The sequence below is a fragment of the Panulirus ornatus genome, chromosome 14, assembly GCF_036320965.1.
Source record: "Panulirus ornatus isolate Po-2019 chromosome 14, ASM3632096v1, whole genome shotgun sequence".
Taxonomy (NCBI): Eukaryota; Metazoa; Arthropoda; class Malacostraca; order Decapoda; family Palinuridae; genus Panulirus; species Panulirus ornatus.
In genome coordinates this window covers 45696603-45722420 of record NC_092237.1, presented here as the reverse complement: position 1 = coordinate 45722420, position 25818 = coordinate 45696603, and the positions used below count along the sequence as shown (strand labels likewise).

Here is a 25818-nt window from a genome sequence, read left to right as displayed (position 1 = left end):
GTGCAGTCTCTCTCCCCACCTGGTCTGTGTAGTCTCCCTCCCCACCTGCTCTGTGTAGTCTCCCTCCCCCCCTGCTCTGTGTAGTCTCCCTCCCCACCTGCTCTGTGTAGTCTCCCTCCCCACCTGCTCTGTGTAGTCTCCCTCCCCACCTGCTCTGTGTAGTCTCCCTCCCCACCTGCTCTGTGTAGTCTCCCTCCCCACCTGCTCTGTGTAGTCTCCCTCCCCACCTGCTCTGTGTAGTCTTCCTCCCCACCTGCTCTGTGTAGTCTCCCTTCCCACCTGCTCTGTGTAGTCTCCCTCCCCACCTGCTCTGTGTAGTCTCCCTTCCCACCTGCTCTGTGTAGTCTCCCTCCCCACCTGCTCTGTGTAGTCTTCCTCCCCACCTGCTCTGTGAAGTCTCTCTCCCCCCCTGCTCTGTGTAGTCTCCCTCCCCACCTGGTCTGTGCAGTCTCCCTCCCCACCTGCTCTGTGTAGTCTCCCTCCCCCCCTGCTCTGTGTAGTCTCCCTCCCCATTTGCTCTGTGTAGTCTCCCTCCCCACCTGCTCTGTGTAGTCTCCCTCCCCACCTGCTCTGTGTAGTCTCCCTCCCCACCTGCTCTGTGTAGTCTCTCTCCCCCCCAGCTCTGTGTAGTCTCTCTCCCCCCCAGCTCTGTGTAGTCTCCCTCCCCCCCTGCTCTGTGCAGTCTCCCTCCCCCCCTGCTCTGTGTAGTCTCCCTCCCCCCCTGCTCTGTGTAGTCTCCCTCCACACCTGTCTGTGTAATCTCCCTCCCCACCTGCTCTGTGTAGTCTCCCTCCCCACCTGCTCTGTGCAGTCTCCCTCCTCCCCACCTGCTCTGTGTAGTCTCCCTCCCCACCTGCTCTGTGTAGTCTCCCTCCCCACCTGCTCTGTGCAGTCTCCCTCCTCCCCACCTGCTCTGTGTAGTCTCCCTCCACACCTGCTCTGTGTAGTCTCCCTCCACACCTGCTCTGTGTAGTCTCCCTCCACACCTGCTCTGTGTAGTCTCCCTCCCCACCTGCTCTGTGTAGTCTCCCTCCCCACCTGCTCTGTGTAGTCTCCCTCCCCACCTGCTCTGTGTAGTCTCCCTCCTCCCCACCTGCTCTGTGTAGTCTCCCTCCTCCCCACCTGCTCTGTGTAGTCTCCCTCCTCCCCACCTGCTCTGTGTAGTCTCCTCCCTCCCCACCTGATCTGTGTAGTCTCCCTCCTCCCCACCTGCTGTGTGTAGTCTCCCTCCTCCCCACCTGCTCTGTGTAGTCTCCCTCCTCCCCACCTGCTCTGTGTAGTCTCCCTCCTCCCCACCTGCTGTGTGTAAGCTCACCCTCGTCAGGGACTCATTAATAAGGCAGTTGGCTACGGAGTTTTAGTGGGAGGAATAGAATGAGAACGAGTCTGTGGTACTCTGGGGGTTAGGCTGAGAGACACAATAACTCACGAGGTATAAAACAAAGTTAGGAACTCTGTTGATGACATCACAGTTGATGTTTAGGTTGGGAGCAACACCGTGGCGTGGGGTAGATCTATATAGAGATCCCTGGCGAGTATAATTGTTTTCAAGCTTGTGGACAATCGCAGAGAGGTTGTGTTAGTGGGTGGGTCTTCTTCCTTAAGTGACCACGAAGGATATGAATCTATGATTGGAATGTTAAGGATCTTTGAGAGAGTGAAGGGTATCTGCGCGGCTGACAGATCTGTGAAACGGCTTCAGTGGAGGTCGGAGCTTGTGTGCTTAAGATGGCGTCTGCTTTGTACGGCGATGGTGTTGCAAGGCTGTATCGGGTTTTAGACAAACGCATTAAGCAGGTGTTCACCTGGAGCATATTGATGACAGACATGGGATATCATTTGTTATATGTGGGTCAGGTGCCACCATCTAAGGTGGGCCACACATTATATCTAGGGACCCACGGGGCCCTGACTTCAAAGGCTGACGTCACATTCCCCCATGTCTGACTGAACAAAACACTAACGTGTGTTACAACAATACCAGAAACATTAGCTTAAAACGCCATGAATTTACATCATTTGGTTTGATAAAAAAAAAAAAAAAGGTTTCATATCATTGTAGTTACAGAGATCTGGATGAATACTGCAAAAAGGGAACTTCGTAGTGGAGCGAGCTATTGCAGTTAGTGGTAGCGAGTGAGTGGTACTGACGAGAGTGGCACAGTTATATTAGGATGTGCCTACAAGAGTGACACAGTCATAGGTACTTAGGTGTGCCTACCAGAATGACACAGTCATAGGTACTTAGGTGTGCCTACCAGAATGACAGAGTCAGAGGCAGTGAAGCGTACTGGCCAGAGTGACACAGACAGAGGCATTTAGGTGTGCCTACCAGAATGACAGTCAAGGGCAGTGAAGCGTGCTGACCAGAGTGACACAGTCAGGGGAAGCGAGTGAGCGGTGCTGTCAAGACTGACACACAGTTAGTTATACCGACAGAGCGACACGGTCAAAAGCAGTGGAATTATAGGAGGCAACTTGAGTCACACAGAAGCAGTAGGTGAGTGGAGGAGCCGACCACAGTTGAAGGAAGATGACAGTGCGACTAATATTCAAAAGCTTGAGATAAACAACCAGCAGCAGCAGCAGCTGCCTCCTGCCCTGGAGCCTTGCCCTGCGTCATGCCACAAGTGAGGCCATCGAACTTTGTTCTTCCCCCAGGGCCTGGGTGCTGAGAACTTGGCCTCCCCCAAGAAGCTGGGAGCGTGGCCTTCCCAGGGCCTGAGTTCTGTGGACATTGCCTCCACCAGGGACCTGGGGTTGTCCGTGGCCGTGTCCTTCACAGGGTATAGGGGCTGTGTATTTGTGGCCACCCCCAAGGGTTGAGCACCGGTGACGCGGCCTCCGCCAGGGACTTGGAGCTGTGTCGGTGGCTTCTCCTAAGGCCTGGGTGGGTGCTGTGACCTCTCCCAGGGGAGGATGCCGTACGGTACGTCCCAGACCAGGTGAGGATGTTTCCGCTTGGCTCTGCCCGTCAAGACATGAAGTGCCCTACGGCACACCCTCCCCTGACGGGTCAGAGATGTCGGGAGTGCCAGCTGGAGAAAGTCTTAAATGCTCTCAAGGGTCGTGGGTGACAGTGTACCGTTTGCTGTAGGAGGGCGCTCATGACCTGTGGCATGACGGTATGTGGTCACTTGTTCCTGGTTTCACACGACATTATGCACGGGTGCATGGTCTCGTATACAGATCTGTGTGCGTAACTGTTTATGTAGCGTTATGCGTACTTAACCATTTATGTATCGACTTTGTACTTATGGACTACTTATGTAGGTCTGCGTGCATTTAATCTAGAATGTATAACTATATGTACGCGATGTATGAATGAACCATGAACCATACATGGCTACGTATGAATGGCCTTAACCTCCAGAAATTGTGTATTAACAACAGCAAATGATGTCTTATGTGAGAAGTACCTCATATAAGGACCATTGTGGTGACATACTTTCGTTATAACCTCGTAGGACCATCAGAGGTGCTGCGACGCCTCACAATTTAGCCCCCGGGGGTCGTGTACGGGTGAGGATCGGACACATAGCTGTGTCTGAATAACCAAGTCATTATAGAGTGACGCACTTCCCACCACAGTCAGGGTCATGAATACAGTCAGACAGGCGTGTGTGCCTGGGGTACCTCATGATTCACATTGTAAGTCAGTATAAACTTCCATTTTTTACATTTATTCTTTTTATGTGCGTGTGATACACACAGGCAGAAGTTACCGGTAACCCAAGAGGGAGTTGTGTGTATTGTGCAAGAAGTACCTCTCTACCACCGTGCACTCCAGAGACACCCGTGCATCACCTGTACTAGGCGACTCATGCAGCAGAGAGACAGGTTCCTTTTATCGAGCAGCAGCGCGACTTGCTACCGTTACATCATGCTGGGGTAATGAGTGACTTGTCTACAAGAAGTTTTCCTACTGAGCCATACTACAACGCTTGAAGGAGAGTCACGTCAAACCATTGATGTCGAAGGTACAAAAACTTAAAGTGGCTCTTTGAAGATGGTGTGGGAGATGAGTAACTTCTTTCCCTCCGCCTCTGAACACCTCGAGTTTAACCCCAACGTCACCTATCGTTTTCCAGCGCCCATCCCTCACCTCACAGTGCGGTGGGAAGTCGATGAGCTACTTAAGTATTGTTCCTCAAGAGATTTATTGCTGGGGACTTGCAATAAAAGTGGCCATATATCTGTTCCCTTATCAATACTTTAACAACAGGTTTAGGGCCTCTGTCGGCGAAAGGCCTCGTTTATTACTCCTGTAACAAGAAATAGTGACTTTGAGTCCCTCAACGATTCTCTGAGAAATTAGTGCGTACAGTCTGGAGCAGATACTTCTACTGTATCATGCAAATAACACTTGGGAAACTTGGCAGTATTCTGTATCATCCATTGCCTTACGAGAGACGTGGATCATATACGTACTGTGGCATGGTGAAAAGCATAATTGTTTTCACTGTGTTGGCGACTTCGCCAGCCAGAGTCATCCACACCATCATTCCCGAGGTTGTCGGACACAGATGTGCGGAAGGGTTCCTCCTCTGGCTACCGGATTCCTCCCGTGGGCACCTGCAAGTTCTCCGCTTACCTGGAGCCATCCTCAGCCCTAAGGTCCTCACCTGTAGCATGATCGAGGGTTCTCCGCTGACCATGAGCCATCCCTAGCCCTAAGGTCCTCACCTGTAGCATGATCGATGGTTCTCAGCTTACCTGGAGCCATCCCTAGCCCTAAGGTCCTCACCTGTAGCATGATCGAGGGTTCTCCGCTGACCATGAGCCATCCCTAGCCCTAAGGTCCTCACCTGTAGCATGATCGAGGGTTCTCAGCTTACCTGGAGCCATCCCTAGCCCTAAGGTCCTCACATGATCGAGGGTTCTCAGCTTACCAGGAGCCATCCCCAGTGACACGTATATGGAACCATCCTCCTCCTCAGCTTTCTTAATGACATCCTTGGAACTGAGTGGCCTGCGCTGGAGGTCCTCACTCGATAAAACCAGAGCTGGGTTCTCACCTGCGGCCTTAAGGCATATGAGACGAATTCTCTTACCATTAAGCCATCACCTTATATATATATATATATATATATATATATATATATATATATATATATATATATATATATATATATATATATGAGAGAGATTCTTAACACCTGAGTTACGTAGACTTGCGTGAAGAGCGTCGCCGCGTGAGTTTCGTGTTGTCAAGTGTGTGTGTGTGTAAGATAGAGAGATTGTATGTTTGTGTACCGACACCCACGTGTGGGTGAGGCACACACAAGGGAGTGCAACTTGACAGCCATTGAAGTGCTTGCTCACTGCCCAGCCATCACTGAGCCCCCCCCCCCCCCCCCGATACCCACCCAGGCGGGTAGGACCGGTAATACATACCTCCCTAGTTCTTGCCTGACTGACTACTACCTGACATAAGAGTAAGAGTATTTGTAAGGGACGATACGGTCTAATACGTTACTTTAAAAAGACTTTCAGACTTACGCTAAAGAATTGTATTTCAATGAGTTTTCTTTTAATTCCTCGGAAGTCACTCTAGTTATCTGTTTTGGTGGGAGAAATTCATCCGAGGTATGAGTTTTATTTTCTTGTCTGAATACAAACGAGCAGCTTTGCTTGTTTTGTACTATCATCTTCCCAGGATACAGAAAGTTGGTAGTTCAACCTCTGGTCCTCGGGTCCAGGAAAGTGACCATATGGCTTTATCTGGTAAATAGCTAGCGTTACCCTCCCGAACACATTACCTCAGGCAAGACCCCTCCACACACACACACTGTGTGACAAAACACAAGGATCTGAATGCTTCTGACGATGACGTGTCCTACCTAACCTTCCTGGCTTGATGTGTGGTTACGGGTGAGGAACTGGTGGTACGAGGGAGGTCATGGAGGCTCTCCCAAGGAACATACCCAAACCTACCCACAGACAGAATACATACATGCGGAGGATAGAAGTGAGAAGAGTCTCCATGGCAATACATGGGAAGGACAGATAACACAAGACTTGATGGTCTGCGGCGACGTTATCTGCTGGAGAGCAGGACATGGGAAGGACTGGTAGCACAAGATATGATCTATGACGAGGTTATCTGCTGGAGGACAGTAGATGGGAAGTACAGGTAACAGAAGACCTGATGGTCTATGACGAGGTTATCTGCTGGAGGACAGTACATGGGAAGGACAGATAACACAAGACCTGATGGTCTATGACGAGGTTATCTGCTGGAGGACAGTACATGGGGAGGACAGGTAACAGAAGACCTGATGGTCTATGACGAGTTCGTCTACTGGAAAACAGTGCGTGGGAAGGACAGATAACAGATGACCTGATGGTCTATGAGGAGGATACTTACTGGAGGACAGGACTTGGGAAGCACAGATAACAGATGACCTGATGGTCTGCGGCGACGCTATCTGCTGGAGGACAGTACATGGGAAGGACAGATAACAGAAGGTTACTTGCTGGAGGACAGTAATAGTGACCAGAATTCCAGAAATTGTACAAGAGTAGACAGAAGAGTCAAGTAGGAGTGACTTATCGAAACTTTATAAAATATGAAAGGAAAATGACGAGGGCATGACAGTGAGGAAGAGGTGATGTCATCAAAATAAGGGTGACGGTAGAGTGGGTGTTGGGCCGAGTGAGGAGGTGCGGGAGGTGTGTGTGTGTGTGTGTGTGTGTGTGTGTGTGTGCTGGTGCATAATAGAGAGGCGTGATGGGCCACCATCTGTCACGGTCTTGAACCAAATTCTTGCACATGTCGGGTCTCGCGGACACCGAACCTCGTCAGCCCGGGGTCTTGTTTGCAGGTTGGTGGGCCCGTCCGCCAGGCCAGGGTCCCAGTGCCTGGAAAACGTCAGTATTAAACATATTCATCCACATGTTTTCACGTGTTGTACCACAATCATTATGAGTTTTATTGTCCATTCCGTCATCAGTTCAACAATGGTTTATATAGTCGATTCATTTCCACATTCCTTCACTCTTTTTTTTTTCTCTCTTTTTAGAGCGGATGTCACAGTGGAACTGGTATTACCATACGTATCACGAACGCGTCATTTGGTTGGTCGGTCGCTGAAGACGGCAAATGTCGGCAACAGGTAAGGTTCTGCAGGTCTGTTTTGTAGAGGGTTGCATCAGTATGTGACGAGTGAAGAACTGTAGTGGTTTCTCTTCTTCATGTTTACTTCTCCGCTACATGGTATAAAACACATGACTTAGGTAAGCTGCAGGAGGTACGAAAGCGTCCGATGGTTTTGGCATCAGCCACGATAATAAGGATCCGCTCACATCTGTAGGAGTCCTGGAACATCTGGCTGAACCCGTTTCCCAGTTGTTGGCTCTCGTTTGACCAACCAGCTTTGCCCTAGTGTGGTTCATTTCATCCCCTTGCTGATCCCCCATCACGAGTCTTGTCGAATGGTCGCCTATCATTCTCTCGCTGTGGGAGCCTTCATCCCTCATCTTTCACCCACTGTTGCCACACTCTTTGTCAAGGGAGATGTCTCATGTGCTGACCCGTGTTGTAGGTACGTATACCTGTGCCTGATGTCCGTCTTTATTCTTGTCCTTACGGTGTGCACCATTGGCGAGGGCTTTAAGAAATAAACAAATGTTTTAATCGTCGAATTGACATTGTGAACGTGTGCTTCCGGTGACGCTACCGCTGTGGGAACTATATTTTCTGTGTCCTCCTCACATACTTCCTGACAAGGTAGGTTATTACGTATATGTTATTACGTATGTTTCTACGGGGAAGGAATTCTACATTCATAAGGGCAACGTCTTAATCTGTTTTATATTCGATAGTTTCATGTACCGGTAAGCGAAAGGAAGGGCCTCCCCTCCCTTGACTTTCCTGGTAAAGAATTATTTTGGCCTTTTACATACTATGTGATTCTCCGCTTACATCCGCTGTCTGCCGAGAGCCCTCCATCCCACCCCCTCTGGGATCTGTTCTCTCTCATGTTCACAGCATCACCGCTGCAGGACGGGAGGGAGAACATGGCTGCAGCGGCACCAGGGCCAAGCGCCACAATCCTTGTGAACCAGTTGTTATTATAGTTATTATAGTTGGCTGTTCCTCTGCTTAGTATATGTAACCAGCTGTGTATATATGTGTTTATGTATAATGTATAATGAATACATACATGTAGGTATGTAAATGCACAGAATCACAACAGACATCTGACTTCATAAATGAAGAAACGCCACTCGGAAATGGAAACACGAGAATCCAGAGCGCTTTCGTGTATTACCGCATCTCCAGCGGACTAGTTACAGAGTGAGAGAATAGATAACAATGGAAGTTATGTGTACAGAACTGGAGGAAAGATGGAATGGGGTCAAATGACCTCGTAATTAGTGAGAGACGAGGTCGGTGCAAGGGTCTCCCTGACCCACTCTCTACCTGCCCTTGAAACGTCATCTCCTGGATGACCTCACTCAGGTAAAACCGGACACAAGGGACGTATGGATCCATGTGTGCGATGTTACTGTACTCGGCGTACGTGAGGTTAAGTCGCGAGCGGAGAGTCTGTCTACCTTCAGCGAGGTTGTATCATCGATGGACGGAAAGGAGTATAGTCTCATCGAGGAATTTCTCACTCCAAAGGAGTTCCTCATTTCCCTACTCGTGATTGTAGCGAGCCTTGAAGCTGCAGGAGCCCCGTGGAAAAAAGTGGTGGTGTCCTGAGGTTATGTAACGAATTAGAATTATGTATTTGGGTTGAGTGTGTGTGTGTGTGTGTGTGTGTGTGTGTGTGTGTGTGTGTGTGTGTGTAGTATGGCGGAGGGGAGTTCTCCACTCGTGGGGTCCTCTGTCTCTTCACCTTCCTATTGTATCATACATCATTCGGAACTTATCTGTTATAATCCACTCCTCACTTGACCCATGTCTGCACAAGTCTGTCCAAGTGGTAGTATTTCCTCACATCGTTCATAGCTTTATTCCTGACGTAGTTCCCTGATACCTCGTCTCCTGATACCTCCAGTCTTCACAGACTCAGTGTTTACTTGGTCAAGTCCACACAGATACTTCTCAGCTGTTATCCCTGTCCCTCCTCTTCCTTCTGGCTCTTAATGTGTTTGATTATCTCGTTGTACAGCATGGGAGGAGGGTTCCACTCTCGTGTGTGTGTCTGTGTGTTTGAGAGAGACAAAGGGAGAGAGAGAGAGAGAGAGAGAGAGAGAGAGAGAGAGAGAGAGAGAGAGAGAGAGAGAGAGAGAGAGAGAGAGTTCATAATTACCTATTTGTACCGTACGGAATATAGTTTCACGCTCCTAGGGATCCATATCTTGTGCGCGTGTGTGTTCAGTATTTGTGATCACTGTCTGTGGGAGGGAGAGTTGGCCCGTGTGGTAACCTTGTGACCATATCATGAACAGTTGGGTTGGCTGGCCTCTCCGGGGCTCTCCCAGCCTGCAGCGCACGTCATGCACTTGTGGAGGCGGCCATATGTCACCGTGTCATCTTACCTGCAACAGATGATGAAATGGTCCTACTGCTTATGAATATATGGCTGGTCATGGAGCTTGCACACACACACACACACACACACACACACAGGAGGGCAAAAAAGTTCGTACCGGAATTGAGAGAAGTGTGTTAGAAGGAAAGGCTAGAGACCTAGAATTTGCGCAACATGCAAGAGAGAAGTGTGAGTGGTGACCTGATCACAACCTGTAAGTTTTTCAATCAGCTTGATACAGATAGCACACACTTCCCTGACACATGAAGGAACAGGACATCCGAGAGTCCATAACATGAGATCAAAGAAGAAAATTGTGAAAAAGAACATGAAGTGCTTTGATGGTGTAGGTTTACGTAGTGAATGACCGATGGTAATGTAATGGCAGACAGCAGACAGAAAATGGTGAAGAGATGAGGCCACACCAGTACAAAATTCCCTCCCCTTATAGTTTATTTAGGAAATAACAAACAACTCAGGGAAAATGTTATTATTAACTCATTCTGTATTGGAACGGGTAGTTACTTTTGAACGATTAGTTACTTTTGAACGAGTAGCTACTTTTTGTACGAGTAGTTACTTTTTGTACGAGTAGTTAAAGTACTTTTGAACGAGTAGTTACTTTTTGTACGAGTAGTTACTTCTTGAACGAGTTGTTACTTTTTGTACGAGTTGTTACTTTTTGAACGAGTAGTTACATTTTGAACGAGTAGTTACTTTTTGTACAAGTAGTTACTTTTTGAACGAGAAGTTACTTTTTGTACGAGTTGTTACTTTCGATTAGTGACTTTTTGTACGAGTAGTTACTTTTTGAACGAGTAGTTACTTTCGATTAGTTACTTTTTGAACGAGTAGTTACTTTTTGAACGAGTAGTTACTTTTCTCTGGGGTTGGGCCAGTGCGCACGGCACACTTGCATATGCCTTAAGTAAATTTCCTTGAGGGAAATGACTGAAAGTAATCCTGAATGTAACGTTTGTTTTTAACTTGTATCTGAGGGTTTTTGCCTCAGTGACCACTGGGCAGTCGACAGCTGTCATATGCAACAACATATACATACCCAGGTATGGGCTATATACACACAGGGTATATGTGGTACTTGGAGTCATCCTCAGCTCCTGTGGAGGTGGAAAAGAGTTTGCAGTTTGTGGACGTAAGTTGACGTTGACGGCCTTAGTGACCCTGATGGAGGATGGGACTGAAGCCCTCTCGACCATCCATGCTGAGGTAGATGGTTGGTTGGATTTGTTTTGCACTCACGAAGCATCATGGTTTACTACGTAGCTTTTGGAATTCAAGTGAAAATGGGTGAGCTTCAAAGGGATTCAGACAGCAGCAGACCACTGGGTTCTAACGAGGCTTGTTTGCCATAGTGGAGGAGGTAAGAGACACTTAGCTTCATCTGGTAAGGGTAGAGGGACATCCAGATCCCTCACTATGGTGTCCTCAGCCAGAATGATGCCGTGATCCTCCTGGCACTTCATCCTCTAGTCAACCAAACCTGGATTGAGTCGGAATCTCCCTTTCTGAAGCTTCTCCTGCTTACAGACGAGTCCTCCAGGCATGCTGGGCTGGGGCAGTGGCCGATCATACATTACCAGACTCAGGTGTGAGCTGGTTGCCGCCCAGTTTGCTCTCTTCTTTTACCTAATTAGATACACAGACCCCAAGGTGACGCCACTGAAAGACGCAGTCCCCTTCTAAGCAGTAGAAGAAAAGGACAGCAGAGCAAAGGCTCTCGCCTCACCCTCCACTCTCCTCCGGCAGTACGTCCAACGGAAAACGTAGAAAAAAGAAATACCTTGCAGGATTGATATGCTTGAAGGAAAGTCTTATGGGAAAGTCAGATGAAATGAACGTGAATATGTCATACATGCCATCGCCAATGACATCCATCCCTTCACTTGGTTATAAAGACAATAGGAAGGATAAACTCTTAGTTCCAATCTCGCGGTAGAGATCTTAAATCACTGATCACATGGATTACAACAATCCTTCACTGTAGCGGAGTGGGACAGTGATTTTCAGTTATCTAGCGAATGCAAGATAACTACATACTGTGTCGGGAACAATCTACCAACAATAACTGAGTTATTCAGACAAGATCGTAAATTGGGATTACTGATGCATGAGGTAGTGTTGCAAGAAGACGGATCTACAAACGGACGATCAAAGCAACGACTCTCTTGAGTTCTTCGAGGTAAGCCTTACTCACGTATCGCGTTCACATCATGAACTTTAGCATAGGGAAGCTGATGATTCAGGCGGTGATCATGATAACAGGAGCTGACTGAGGGAGATAATGACAGCACCTGCCTGTAGGGAGACGTGTCGTGTACTTCTTCTACTGATTACATAATGTGTAGTGTTTTCATTCATATCTTGCGTGATTTGCTTGTAGTAGTATGTTTAAAGCTGTGATTACGTTTGTAATTATAGATCTGAAGTATGAAGGTCTGAGCCGAGTGGAATGCATCAAAGGTCATAGCAGAGGGGGTTCTCCCCATCCACCACTGTAGATGGTGACAGGAGACTAAAGCAAAAGGCTCCTCCTCAACACCATTGCACTTGGAAAAAGGACAGAAAAGCAGAAGGCTCCTTCTCGCCCACCACCATAGATGGAAACATGATAGAAAAGTAGAAGGCTCCTCCCAACAACCACCATAGATGGAGACAAGATAGTGAAGCAGAAGGCTCCTTCTCACCCACCACCCGCCACCATAGATGGAGACAAGATAGTGAAGCAGAAGGCTCCTTCTCACCCACCACCCACCACCATAGATGGAGATAAGATAGTGAAGCAGAAGGCTCCTTCTCACCCACCACCCGCTACCATAGATGGAGACAAGATAGTGAAGCAGAAGGCTCCTTCTCACCCACCACCCGCCACCATAGATGGAGACAAGATAGTGAAGCAGAAGGCTCCTTCTCACCCACCACCCACCACCATAGATGGAGATAAGATAGTGAAGCAGAAGGCTCCTTCTCACCCACCACCCGCCACCATAGATGGAGACAAGATAGTGAAGCAGAAGGCCCCTTCTCACCCACCACCCGCCACCATAGATGGAGATAAGATAGTGAAGCAGAAGGCTCCTTCTCACCCACCACCATAGATGGAGACGAGACAGTAAAGCAGAAGCCTGCTCCCAATATACATGGAGATATGATAGTAAGGCATAAGGCTCCTCCTCACCCACCACCATAGATGGAGACAAGACAGTAAAGCAGGAGGCTCCTTTCCACCCACCACTACTTCAAGCATATCAACCGGCTGGAAAATAGCAATACGAGAAGGAGAGAGAGAGAGAGAGAGAGAGAGAGAGAGAGAGAGAGAGAGAGAGAGAGAGAGAGAGAGAGAGAGGGGAGAGAGAGAGAGAGAGAGAGAGAGAGAGAGAGAGAGAGAGAGAGAGAGAGAGAGAGAGAGAGAGAGAGAGAGAGAGAGAATATCCTGTTGAGGAAGTTGTAATCGTAAAGGATGAATAGAAAACGTATTCTGACGTAATTACAGCCGCCGGACCCGGGAGGGGAGAGAGAGAGAGAGAGAGAGAGAGAGAGAGAGAGAGAGAGAGAGAGAGAGAGGAGGAGGAGGAGGAAGGACGTTATCCTTTACTCTGTGGAGAAAAACTAGAGACTCGATCATTTGCACCTACATTATGGACCAAGTTGAACAAGTGTCTTAGTCACAGGTAAGTGACGTCATGGACAGATCATTTGTCCTGCCGTTGTTTGGATGTTCGTGTCAGGTAGGTGATATCTGACGGTAGTACATGACAGTGTTCGGTGGCTCAAGTATTGATGAGATGTTGGCAGATGTTTGTAGTACACTGGCCCACCTCATCTTCATACAGTTGTTTCCTGTTATGGTGTCTGTGTTCAGTGTGAAAGAAGTGGAACAGAATGAGGTTTAGTATTTTGCAAACATAAACTAGATCTTATAGAGTATTTATTATTTATCGTGGAAAATGAATATAAATCTCTAGTCATCAGTTATATCATTCCCCGTCGATGGAATGAGCTTTGTTGCTCTTATGTGTATTTGTTCTAATTTTTCTCCGTTTTTTTTTTTAGTAGACGCTGGTGACCAGAAGGTCAATAATTATACAATCATTTTCGACGTCTGGCTAGCGTGCTGTGAGCGAGTCAGTCATGTGTGTGACGTTATGAGTTCTGTCATTGTCTTTATTTGGTTACACGCTGATCACGTTCCTCTCTCGTGTACTTACGGGTGTCACTGATCATATCCACTCTTAGAGTCTTTCTCCTCTTCTGTCTTTGGTCAAGACTCTGATAATCTGATCACCCAAATACATTATTTTCCCATTTCTCAACCATACAGAAGCACTCCCCACGTCTTTGAGTTTTCCTTGGCTAGGTCGCGTCGTTCGGAAAAATGTTTAAAGGTTTTAGTCACAAGTTCCGTTTTCGGATGGCTGATGTAAATAGCAGAGATTTGGGTCCAACATGGAGGCTTTGTGGCCAGCCTGCTCTCCGTCGCGCTGAGCCAGACGGATGCTCACCCGTCCACAGACGCCCCACTGGCTGTGTTCAAGAATGAATCGGAAATGTGATTCGTTAACTTTTTGCTGCTGGAGAGATCTGTTGATATTTTCACATGTGATCGTTTAACAACTTGTTGAGGATATCACAGCTGCTTGATTTGTCGTTATCTCTCTAGGCAAAACGTGGGCAGAGTGAGGTAGGAGTGCGAGTACGGAAGTTTAGAGGTGAGGGCATGGGGGAGAGTAGGTGAGGATAGGAAACTTGAGAATTGTGGGAAGGGGAGAGTAGTTGAGGAGGGCATAGGGGAGAGTAGGCGAGGATAGGAAACTTGAGAGTTGTGGGAAGGGGAGAGTAGGTGAGGAAAGGGAAATTTGAAGGTGAGGGCAGGGGAGGATAGCAGAGAAGAAGGGAAGAGAAGAGTTTCCTGGAAGGCTCCGGGCACGGCCAAACGCCCACAACCTGGCCAAGCCTTCTATGATATATATGGAACTTCGATGATATATAAGGAACGGCAAAAAAGAAAAAAAAAAAATAAAGATGGAAGAGTAATTCAGAAATTTCGAGGACGTGGAAGAACCTGCCGTATAGAAGGCTTCAGGTGATACCTGTCTGAGAGGAGAGACCTGAGAAGGTCAAGAGTTCCTAAGCTTAGCGATGTAGGGAAAGAAGCAGACGTCACAACGGCCCACGCGTCAGTGGCCAGCGGCCACACGGTAGCCATGTGAGGCAGTGGTTTGCTGAGGAGTCTGAGGTCAAACTAATGGCAGGGGTCACTCGGGCTTCTGGTTCTCAGTGAGCAATATCAAAAGCAGAGGGAAAGAGATTCGACAGTGCAGCTCAAGGGAATGTGGGTCAAGGTTTAAGGTCCGCTTGGGAGAGTTGATGAGGTGGACCGCTGTACACAGGATTGATCATTATGTAGAGCTTGACCGATCTCACATGTAAGAGCAACACTTCACACAAGGACGATTCAGCCCTTTGTAGTGTCGGATCAACTGGCCAGAGGAGATGAATCTTCTGCACGTGAAATGGACTCCCTGAGGCAGACGTAGACATTTGTGTAATATGAGGCTTGTAAGATTAACTACATGTTATGGTCATACTAAGTATGTTTATTGTGTTGAACCGTGGAGAAATATAAGACCATCAAAGAGGCTGAGAGAGTCGTTAGGGAGTTTAGAATGGGGATCTGGAAGAGTTAAGGAGTTTACCAGCGGTAAATTCAGCTAGGTTACGTCTGATTCAAGGGTTAAACCTGTCAGAATGTGAGTGTAGAGTGTTAATTGTGATGAGACGAGACGTGGGTTGAGCAACAGAAGATGGACCAGATTTGAAGCGAGTGTAGGAATGCGGGGTTGAGTCGGCAGCGTACGAGCGGACTGGGTTACCTGCCTGAAGAGGGAAAAATCCTCTACAAAAACTTGGATGACGATAGATGTTGGAAGCAGATGGTGGTAGATACTGACGTCAGGGGAGGGAGGGCATCATAAGGTAATGAGAGGTGAGGATAGAGGAGGTGCCTGTAGGACACACGTCAAGGGCCGTGGACGGTAAGCAGGTGAAGCTCTGGACCCGATGGTAGAGCACGGAGACTGGTTTTTGTGGTGGCAGGAGGCTCTGGGCAGCCATCCAGGGAGAACACACAACATAAATAATGAAAGGTAGAGGCAGATAAGGATAAAGACCTTATGTTTTTATTACTTTTTTTTCACCGTGTCCGGCCTTAGTGAGGTAGCACCAGGAACAGACGAAGAAAGGTCACATCAGCTCACATCCATTCTTAAGCTGTCATGTGTAATGCACCGAAACCACAGTTCCCTATCCACATCCGGGCCCCACACACCTTTCCATGGTTATTCCTGGATGCTTCACATGCCCTGGTTCCGTCCATTGACAGCACGTCGACCCTAGTATACCTCATCGTTCCAATTCACTCTATCCCATGCACGCCTTTCACCCTCCTGCATGTTCAGGCCCCGATCGCTCAAAATCTTTTTTCACTGCATCCTTCCACCTCCACTTTAGTCTCCCACTTCTCGTTCCCTCCACCTCTGACACATATATCCTCTTTGTCAATCTTTCCTAACTCATTCTCTCCATGTGTCCAAACCATTTCAATACACTCTTACTGTTATCATCATCATCATCATCATCATCATCATCATCATCCTAATAATAATAATAATAATGATAATAATGAAAATAATAATGATGATAATGATACTGATAATGATAATGTTAATAATAATGATAGTAATTCTTCCTCTTCTTCCTCTTTTTTATTATGATTATCATTATTATTATAATTATTATTATTATTATTATTATTATTATTATTATTATTATTATTATTATCATTATTATCATTATCGTTATTATTATTAGTATCATCTTTTGAGGAAACATATCGTGAGAGGTTGGCAGCACTGACTGCCGGCCAGACACGGTTAGCGACCACACGTCTCATACACCACACGATAACTGTGTTAATATTGACGAGGTGAGGGAGGGAGGTGGGCCAGTTGGCCCGTGTGGTGCGGCCACGGTGAGGGGAGCCACACACACATGGTGTAGTTGGGAGGAGAGCAACTTCCGAGGCGGGACCTCCAACTGCTGCTGCTGCTGCTGCACACCTGACCTTTACCGAAGGTCAGGGGTTAAGGTCAGCGCTAGCAGGATCACGTCAGAGACACCCGCCTCCTCACGGTCAAACACACACACACACACACACACACACACACACACACACACACACACACACATACATACCTGACGTTAGTTGGAGATACATAGGCACACATTAGGAGATGTGGGCTTACTAGTGTAAGACCTTCTCCGAAACGCACAAATAAGAATCACACACACACACACACACACACACACACACACACACACACACACACACACACACACACAGTCATTAGGCTCAAGAGAAAGTGCAGGAACCACCTGAAGTGGCAGATGCTGCCTAGGTCGTATCACCTAGTAGGTTCCAGCTCGGGCTGACCTTTGGTCACTCCTGCGTCATCCGTCACTCCTGCGTCATTCAAGATGGCGGCGGAGTGTTCCAAGGTGGGCCTGCCAAATGCCAGGATGCGTTATACCTCGCCAGACCCGCAGCGCCTCGCCCAGTCCCCTCCAGGAACCCACCCACTCCTGGCCCACATGGTCGACCACAAGCAAGAGATGCGAGTTGCTGGGTTGTATGAAGGCGTGTGGGAGACGCGGTGATGTTGTGGTTGGTATGGTCGGGTGAGTTGCGGAACTTCCTCTGGTGCTGCTCTTGAAGGAGATCGACCACAGTACGTGCCACGTGATCCCCCCCATCTTCAGGGGTCCTCGTGTATGATCGTCTTGAGGAAGCGTAAGAACTGCCAGTCCTACCCCTGCACAGGTGAGGCCACCACCCACCCACTGGACGCATCTATTACCTGTGTTAGGGAGAAAGAGGTTGACTGTACTGTGCGAGTTGGGCTCAAGACTTCCATAGAACCCATCGCTCCGGCGTGAGAAGATATAAGAAGCAACAGGGATGCCCACACCTCCCTCAGACCAGCTTATACTACCCACCCAGCAGCTGGTACTGACTGACCGACGGCAGCTGGTACCACGTAACCTGCCAGCAGCTGGTGTCACCTGCCCGCCACACCTGCAGGTTATGGTGTCTTCATTTTCTAAGTTCATTCCTGCAGATCTTTACACGACCAAGATTTGTTAGGATATCCTGGTGCACAGATGTGGAGTCCTTGGTAGATGTCCTGGTGTACAGATGTGGAGTCCTTGGTAGATGTCCTAGTGTACAGATGTGGAGTCCTTGGTAGATGTCCTGGTGTACAGATGTGTAGTCCTTGATAGATATCCTGGTGCACAGATAGACAGTTTCCTCGAATGGTGTATTTTCCACATTTTGTCAGCATCTTGAGTGAGCCAGCAGCCCCGTCACGGGTCGCAGAAGACACTCGGGAGGCACAAGAGTGGAGGACGACACAGTAGAATTTCAGGAGTGATCCTCCATCAGAGATGTTTTCAAGCATCAACACACCATAATCAGGGAAGGCCCACCACTAGCAGACGGAGGCTTGCTTGGCCAGGTGACAACCACTGCTCGGAGATGAGATCTGGATATACAGGGAGGAGTCATACCACACCCATGGCGACCTACTTCTTGGGCTATATGATTCGACTCCAGCAAAAGACGAACAAAACAGTGATTCCATCCGTGACTGCTGTTGCGAGAGTCTGTGCCTGGACTGCCCATAGCGCGGGTCTAGTGGTGCGATTGAAGGGAGAGGGTCACACACTGATACAAGCAGGGGAGTATATCTGGCCACTGTCAGTACATTAAGGCGCGGACGGGCGTAGAACAGACGTGTATGACTTAAAGCGAGAGGTGAGGGTTGAGGATGTGAAGGTATACAGTCAGGGATTATACGAGAGGCTGCAAATTGGGTTCAGTCAAGGAGCATAGGAGAGGCTGCAGATGGATAACAAGGCACGCGTCATATGGGAAAGTCCAATGCATGATCATTTGATGAAGGAAGCTTCATGATGATCCTGGTTCGAGAATGGAAGAATCCTTGCCACAGAGGCTGGCTGAATGACTAGCGAACCACTGCTCCAAGATGACCAAGGACCACCTGGGAGAAACAAACAAGTTCAGGGGAAGACATGAGGAGGTTGGCGGACGATGCGAGTGTCTTGTGGACCGATCGTGCCACCCCCATGCTCGCTGTGGCAGAACAGTGTAGGCACAGACCTGTCCGAAATAGACTGGTGTCATCAAGTGAGGTGGCGCTACACCTATGGTGAGTGAAGGACCCTAAGGTTGTACGCTGCCTACGACGCTGTCGGCGTCCTTTTTTTTTTTGGCGAAATGGACATAAGAACCCCTGAAAGTGATGAGGAAGTGAGCGTTCGTGCTAGGAGTGGTTCAGTAAGCTTGGTGAGCCATGGAATGTTACACCGGAGATCCTTCTAAAGGTTGTGGCCTTCGCTTGGTGTATGTAGGGCGCCGGGGGGCCGTCATGCGGTGTCAACCAGTGGTGGTAGCACCTGTCTAGCAGCAGGAGGTTCACTGAGGATCGCTCATGGGTCGCTCTCCCACTTGAGGAGGAGGAGGAGGAAAGAGGAGGAGGAGTACAGCGGCCTGACTTGGACAATATCGAGGATGATAATGGTGATGATTATGTCATGTGAGTTACACAATGTGACTCAGTATCTCGTGCGACTGCCTTAGTCTGGTGGTATGGTGGGTGAGACCTGACCTGAACGTTGTCGCCTCCTACAGGGTCTTTGCCTAGGGCGTCCCACGTCTGGACTGAATAGTTTTATCACTCCTGTGTTGGATTAGCGATCCCAGACTCCCACTGATCATAGTAGCTATCCCTGAGGATTTGAGAGAAAAAAATAGTATCCACCTATCCCCTGCGTGTCAAAGATGGCGACTGAGAGGGACGGGAAGCTGGAAGTCCTCCTTTCCTGTATTATCACACTTAAAGACGGCGAACAGAAAGTTTCAGGCGAGAATTCATCCTTGGAGACCCAGTTTTTGATATTGCTTTGCGATGGTGGAGGAGTCGAACACATAGAACAGAAGAAAGATATTGTAGAGAACGTTCATTGTTGCAAGTGGTTGCAGGTGATGAACCCTGAGTAAGACCCTTCGTGACCCTCTGTAATCCTTTGGCGATACCGCTCTCAGGATGAGCGTAAGGGGGGCACCATAAACCTGCTGGGGACACCGGCACAAATCAGATCAGTCATTCCAGATGGTTCCAGTTATAAGGATGGGTCCTCGTCCACGTTGGGAACAAGGTTAGTCTTTGATGCCACGCAGGAAATAGATGTTATCGCAAGCGTGGATGAAGGTTACCAGTATACTACCAAAGGCAGTCTGCGGCATCTGGCACCACTTGACGTCTGTATGGAACCTTCAGCATTCATGAGAAGACTATAAACACTGACCCAAGTTAGGTACCCAGTTTTACTGAGCAACTCGGGGGGTGGGGGGGGGGGGGGAGATGAACGGCTGGGTTGATAATAAATCGACAGCCGCAACCAGGACTCGAACCCATATGCTAGACCACGAACGTCCCGTGAAAGCGTCACGGTCAAGAGCGCTAACCGCTACGCCACGGAGATCCACTTGAATAACCACCCACGAAATCTCTGACGAATCCTTCTGGTTTGTCCTACGACATCATGAACACGTGAGAAGGAACCAGGGTATCTGGTGTCACCTGTTCAGATTTCCAGGAAGCGTTCGATAAACTCCTGCATCGCTTGACGTACATAACCTTCAGGCTGGGGGGGGGGGGGGGAGAGAGAGAGAGAGAGAGAGAGAGAGAGAGAGAGAGAGAGAGAGAGAGAGAGAGAGAGGCTCCTGCAGTACCTCGGGGAGGAAGGCCACACGTGTATCAGGTCTACGTCAAGATGATGACAGCGTCACAATACGTCGCGTTGGAAGGTCACTCGGCTAATTGGATCTGCTACAATACAATCTACATCAGGATGATGAAAGAAAGACTACAATACCTCACGTTCCAAGACCAAAAAAAAAAAAAAAAGAATATCACATCCTTATCAGGATGATAAGAAATGGTACAATACCTTGGGTAGGAATGGGACATGACTCTCAGATCCTTATCAGCTTCGAAGAATGAACAGCCTACGTCCGCTGTGCGGGTGAGAAGCCACTGTACTTGAGGCTACGGGGCAGAAGTACCAGTAAATATAGAACATTGATGTCTAGGAAGGTAGTGGCTCTCCCAGCTGATGGTTCAAGGCCAAAACCAAGCGGGAATTACAACGAAAGAGCCTGTGTTCTGCAGTGCCCTAGATCTAGTGTGCAGGTGGAAGCACTAGTGAGGAGGGTGGTGGCTCCCCAGATGGTGTACGGCTGGTGGGGAAGGTGGGAGTATCAGGAACATGTAGAGCAGGAGGAGGAGGAGGAGGAGGGAGCAACACCAGGATGATGGCAGGGGTGAGGAGAGGCAACAGCAGAACTGACGGACGGATGAGGAACGGTAGGATGAATACAAGCAACAGCAACAGTAACGGGGTTACAGTGGGAGGGGGAGCAGTAGTAAGGAGGTTACTGTAGGAAGGGGAGCAGTAGTAAGGAGGTTACAAGGTTACAGGTGGAGCAGCACCAGCAGTAAGGGGATTACAGCAGTAGCAGTATTGGGTTTACAGTACTAGGAAAAGAAGCGGTAATGAGGTTACAGCAGGAGGAGAAGCAACAGTAAGAAGGTTACAGCAGGAGGAGAAGCAGCAGTAAGGAGGTTACAGCAGGAGGAGAAGCAGCAGTAAGGAGGTTACAGCAGGAGGAGAAGCAGCAGTAAGGAGGTTACAGCAGGAGGAGAAGCAGCAGTAAGGAGGTTACAGCAGGAGGAGAAGCAGCAGTAAGGAGGTTACAGCAGGAGGAGAAGCAGCAGTAAGGAGGTTACAGCAGGAGGAGAAGCAGCAGTAAGGAGGTTACAGCAGGAGGAGAAGCAGCAGTAAGGAGGTTACAGCAGGAGGAGAAGCAGCAGTAAGGAGGTTACAGCAGGAGTAGTAGTAGCGGTAAAGGGGTCACTTCCCGAGGGAGGCGCGGGCGGGCGGGTGAGGGTAACAGCTGGCACGTATGGCTACAGGTAATTACCAACAGCCTGGCTGGACTCTACCTCCCTAACGACCCACCCCACCACTTGTGCTACCATGCTTCCATGGTGAGTCATGCTCCCTACCACACTGCCAGGGTGGGTCACGCTACCTACCATGGTGAGTCATGCTCCCTGCCACACTGCCAGGGTGGGTCACGCTACCTACCACAGTGAGTCATGCTCCCTACCACACTGCCAGGGTGGGTCACGCTACCTACCATGGTGAGTCATGCTCCCTCCCACACTGCCAGGGTGGGTCACGCTACCTACCTCAGTGAATCATGCTCCCTGTTTCACTGCCATGGTGAGTCATGCCCCCTGCAACACTGCCAGGGTGTGTCACGCTACCTACCATGGTGAGTCATGCTCCCCGCCACACTGCTAGGGTAGGTCACGCTACCTACCACAGTGAGTCATGCTCCCTGCTTCACTGCCATGGTGAGTCGTGCTCCCTGCTTCACTGCCATGGTGAGTCATGCTCCCTGCCACACTGCCAGGGTGGGTCACGCTACCTACCATGGTGAGTCATGCTCTCTGCCATGGTGAGTCATACTCCCTACCATAGTGAGTTATGCCCCCTGCCACGTGAGTCATGTCCCCTGTCATGGCAAGTCATGTCAGTACATGGGAAGGCTCCATAAGGAGGCTATCTGTTGTAGAGACCAAGAAGTAGGGGTAGAAGTAGGAGAGTCAGGCAGAAGGTACCTCTCCACCCACCACCTCCTCCTCTGGCTCAACGTCTGGTAGGAAAATGATGAGGGGAAAAACAAAGACTACCATACAATATGGGGAGAACATTATGCCACGTAATGTTTCCTATCATTTAACAGCATCTGCTCTGCGGCTTGATGCAGAAAAAATGATTGACATGATTGGTAGCAAACTGGATTGATTACCATTATATGTTGGTGTGTTAGAATTCTTAGTGTATGTGTGGTTCATGATGATGTGCCTGAGGACTGGCGGACTGCCTGTACCACGTGCCATTGTATATAGGCAAGGAGGACAAAGGTGAGTGTTCTATCTACAAAGGTGTCAGTTTGTTGAGCGTACCTGGTAAGTTGTATGGGAAAGTGGTGACTGAGAGGGAGACGGCGTGTACGGAGCCTCAGACTCGGGAACACCAATGTGGTTTCAGGAATGGTAGAGGATGTGTGGCTTAGGTGTTTGCTTTGAAGAATATGAGTGAGAAATATTCAGAGAAAGGAAAAGGATTTTTCTGTGGCATCTATGGATCTGAAGAAAGCGTATGATAAGGTTGATAGAGATGTTACGAATATTTTGTGTTGGAAGAGAAACTGCTACAAGCAGTGAGGATTTTCTGTCAAGAGAGTAAAGCGTGTGTGCGAGTAGGAAGAAAGGAGGTTGAGTGGTTCGAGGTGAAGGTTGGCTTACTGTAAGGATGTGTGGCGTAACCGTGGCAGTTTAATCCGTCTATGGACGGGATGGTGAGGTGGGTAAGTACTAGGGTCTTGGAGAGAGGATCGGATATGCAGTTTGTTGTGGGTGAATGATTTTAGGTGTGAGCCAGTTACTGTTTGCTGATGACACGGCTCTGGTGGCAGAGTCAAGTGAGAAACTGCAGAAGTTGGTGTCTGAGTTTAGGAGAGTTTGAAAGGAGAAAGCTGAGATTAACATCTTCAGATAGACCAAAGCGCCAGTAGTACATACAGCATAGCCATAGTCTAGCAGTGCCGACATCTTGTGGTATAATAATCGTGTTGCAATTTCCATAAACATGTTTTTCTTGGCATGTTTCACTGTGTTGGAAAATTGATCTACTAGTGACTGTTTGCACCCGTTTGTTCACCTCAGATAGATCTGTTAGTTCCTTCCTAATCACATTTCTAGGACTTCCAGGTGACAAACCAATTTTGTTTTCAATAGCTTTACCTAGCGCAAATTTGACTCGGGCAACATCTGTATTATGATCTCGGAGACCTGTGTGAGAGGAAACCCATAACAGTTGGATTCGAATCTCTTTACCAGTAATGTTCACGTGTCTGTATGTGCTGGCTTCAGAGACCAGCATGTTACATTGTAATCTTAGGGTATTTAAGGCGAAGAAATGATGGTAAAAAATCAGAGATAATCATACTGTGTTGGTGATCACTGAGTGCTCAAGGACGATAAGTCTGGCGTACAGTTCAGTTTTTCTCTAACTTATCACCATTGTGGTGAGTTACAATGGCAACTCAAGCTCTCCCAGTGGCAGAATTCTTTCCGTATGTTGAATGCTTTAATAGTCCTGGGGCAACCAAGTATGATTCTTAAGGCCTTACTTCATCTGGCATTTTTTCAAGTCTGTTTATACCTTTACCGTTATATAGATCTAAAGCTGATGCGCGGTGATTCATCAGAGACCAAATATAATCCAAATATATCATATCTACAATTCTGATGCTTGCATCATCATGCTGAGGATCGTATCGTGCAACAACACCGAGAGCTCTGAATCTATTGTACATGGTCGATTTTTTGTCCATCAGCTGCAATACATGGGACTGTGATACCGAGGTATTTAAAGGAGGAAACATAGTCAGTGATTTTGTTCATCAGTTCATAGTTCATATTGTCCAAGTTATCATTACCACTTCGTTTCTTGACCACCGTGGTGATGTTCTCTGCAGAAATGATGGAGTTGAGACGATCACAGGCTGTGTATGCAGTTAGGAACGGTTCGCATTTCCCGAAATGTTGTGGTGTGTACAAAATATCATGAGCATAACTAATAGTAGGACTTTCTGGGACTGATTAACATAATGCATTGATTAGTACGGTAACAACTGTGGGACTTAGTACTCCACCTTGAGGGATGCTAAGTTGCAGATCTTTGGCTTCATTTGTTTTGCCTTGAAGCAATCCAGCAAACAACTCGTCAGAGAGATAAGGAAGTAACCAATGAAAAAGTCGACCATCTAAACAAATTGAAAGAATCTGAATCATTGCTTTGGCGAGGGAATGAATGACTGAACTTAGACCAATTTGACTGGTAACCATTTGTCAGTGGATTACGTCAACACTCTACATGACGTAGAACCTGGAAAGGTATTGAGAAAATTGATGGAAAGACACACAGACAATTACCTCATCCTAACCTACTGCCAAGAGCTATGGAACTGATCACAAAATGGGCTCGTATTTCCAGCTATAGGATGCTGTTACTTAAGGCTAGAAATGTTATGCAGAGAAAATCCAAAGACAGAGATGCTTTCACACAGTTCATGTTCCATAAACTACTTGGTGACTGTGATGCCCCATTTACAGAGTACGAACTTGATGCAGCCTTTACCTGGGGTGAGGATAGTGCCCCTGGGGAGGCTGGTATCACTTGCGACATCATTGGACTTCTCAGACTGGTACATGGTACCTCCTTGCTAAAGCTGTACAGTATGTGTTATGGCCACGGGTCACTTACCTTCCTCATGGACCAACAGTCTTATCATTGTACCACTACCATAACGCTACAATCTGACGAGTTTCGTCGCCCTCTTCCTAACGAGTTGCGCCTGCATAACTCATGGTCCCTGCCGCGATGAGTCTAGGACCCTGCTACGCTGCCGTGGTAATGCATGTTTCCTTCAGTGATGAATCATGCTCCCTGCCACGTTGCCTCGGTGAGTCATGGTCCCAACCACGCTGCCGTGATGAGTCTTGGTCCTTGCCGTGGTGAGTCATGGTCCTTGCCGTAGTGAGTCATCGTCCTTGCCCTGATGAGTCATGGTCCTTGCCGTGGTGAGTCATGGTCCTTGCCGTGATGAGTCTGGTCCTTGCCGTGATGAGTCATGGTCCTTACCGTGATGAGTCATAGTCCTTGCCGTGGTGAGTCATGGCCCTTGCCGTGGTGAATCATGGTCCTTTCCGTGGTGAGTCATGGTCCTTGCCGTGGTGAGTCATGGTCCTTGCCATGGTGGGTCATGCTCCCTGACATGATCTGTACTACGCTGACACGATGAGTAATGTTCCCTACTACGCTCCCATAGTGAGACACGATCCCTGCCATTGTGAGTCATGGTCCCTCTCACTCTGCCATTGTGAGTCATGGTCCCTCTCACTCTGCCATTGTGAGTCATGCTCACTCTCACTCTGCTATGGTGAGTCATGTTCCCTAACACGGTGTCATGGTGAGTCATGATCTCTTCCATGATAGTCTGAGGAATATGTGCCTTTGCCATAGTCGGATA

At 48.3% G+C, this 25818-nt stretch overlaps 1 long non-coding RNA gene across 3 annotated transcripts in view; it reads left to right on the top strand.

Annotated features, from left to right (window-relative positions):
- The window catches only part of LOC139753368 (uncharacterized), a 363994-nt gene that overhangs the window by 44533 nt on the left and 293643 nt on the right, over positions 1-25818 (top strand). For all 3 annotated transcript variants that reach the window (XR_011713696.1, XR_011713697.1, XR_011713698.1), the window contains exon 2: positions 7026-7118. This is a non-coding gene — a long non-coding RNA (uncharacterized lncRNA). The remainder of the gene's footprint in view (positions 1-7025; positions 7119-25818) is intronic.